Source organism: Paramisgurnus dabryanus, chromosome 5 (assembly GCF_030506205.2).
Source record: "Paramisgurnus dabryanus chromosome 5, PD_genome_1.1, whole genome shotgun sequence".
Lineage (NCBI taxonomy): Eukaryota > Metazoa > Chordata > Actinopteri > Cypriniformes > Cobitidae > Paramisgurnus > Paramisgurnus dabryanus.
The window spans coordinates 50,612,153-50,613,772 of NC_133341.1; the positions used below are offsets into that span (position 1 = coordinate 50,612,153).

The following is a 1,620-nucleotide window of genomic DNA, read 5'->3' on the forward strand; positions in this document are numbered from 1 at the left end:
GATTTGTCTAAATCTAAATAAACATTTACTTTTTTGATACCATAATGGGGAATTATTTTACCCACGTTGAGTTTTAGAAAATCTCGCTTTACAACACGCACCCCTGTGAAAGAATGCATGGCTTGTGAGAAGGAGGGAGGAAGGGTGAGAGCTGACATCGAATGCCAAAACACGAGCTGTCACACACGAGCCGTCATTAAACATAACAGCATACGCTTGACATAAAACACACGCAGTCAATTGACCTAAAATCTAAAATAATAATTTATTTTTGTCAGAGCAGACAATATAAGACTCATTGTATAATATACACATTTTCACACATGTTTTAAGAAGCCTTTAATTAAAAATAAACCCTAAAATGAGGTGAAGACGTCTTAAACAAGCTCTGTGGACAAATCAAACACAGGTATCCAGTATCCGAAATGTTTTAAATCCAATTTGCCACAAAATGTTTAAAATGTCCCCAGACAAATCCAAAAAGTCTCTGATTTTTCTCTTTTTTAAAGATACGTCCAAAGCGTTGTGGTCTGTATCCTAGCCTGTAAACAGATAAAAACAAGTTATTAGGACAAATATCTAAATAAAACAACTTTTTTTCTTATGCAATATAAACGTACCGTGGAGATCCGCTATATATATTTTTGCAATAGTACACACAATACTCGCTTTGCCTCTGATATCCAATCTGTAAACAGATAACATATATTATTAGAAAATATTAAAACAAACCAGTTTGTTTAATTCTATTTCAACAGGATTAAATAAATACACACCGGACAACACGAGCCACTCGGCGTCTCTTTGTTGCAAGATTTCCTTGTTACGCTGCGGGAGGTTCTAGTCTCGGTCTGACTTTTTTGTTCAGGCCACTCTTCTCCGCGATTTACCAGGAATAGTTAATACCAGTTTAGACAATTTCGCTGCAATACCAGAGATCGAATTTTTAGTTTTTAAATAAATCAGACAAAATACTGGAACGAACACAGCGAAACACATACATACCAATAGACTTGAGTATAACAGCTCTGCTCCATCCAAACTGAGTCCGGGAGATCTCTTGTCGCTCCCCAATAAAGGTTCGGTCATAAACTTTCAAAGATTACATCACACGACCCCCACACAAACACACACTGACATAATATCAGCATCAGAAAACTTTGTGTCTGAACAGAAAATAGACTAGTTCGATAGAAAATATCGGCTTTAAGTTTAACCAGTTACATCTAATCACATATATATATGTATCTGTTTCTTTGTACAAAAGACACATGACCTAAGAATGGGGCTAAACCCAGTTTCATCTGACCCTTCAACTCTCTCTAGATGTACTGCTGTTTTTAGTTGTTTTACTCCTGTTACAGATAATCATCTGATAGAAATAGTGGATCACCTAAAGGCATCTGGTTCCCCAACTGATGAAATGCCCCCTTTCTTTTTTAAACAAGTTATAGATGTGGTTGCTCAAAATTTTCTGCTTTTGATAAATCGCTGTTTACAAACAGGTACTTTCCCAGAGTCGCTTAAACATGCAACTGTTCGCCCTCTGCTTAAAAAACAGGGCATGGATCCTACTATTCTGACAAATTTTAGGCCCATCTCTAACCTGTCTTTCATGTC

General features: G+C 36.5%; 1 long non-coding RNA gene across 1 annotated transcript; it reads right to left on the minus strand.

Annotated features, from left to right (window-relative positions):
• Positions 1-274: 274 nt before the first annotated feature.
• On the minus strand, positions 275-1,225 carry LOC141282256 (uncharacterized). Its single transcript, XR_012336801.1, has 3 exons — positions 777-1,225; positions 621-688; positions 275-542 (listed from the first exon to the last, which is right to left on the minus strand). It is a non-coding gene; the product is annotated as an uncharacterized lncRNA (long non-coding RNA).
• Between the last annotated feature and the right edge of the window lie 395 nt (positions 1,226-1,620).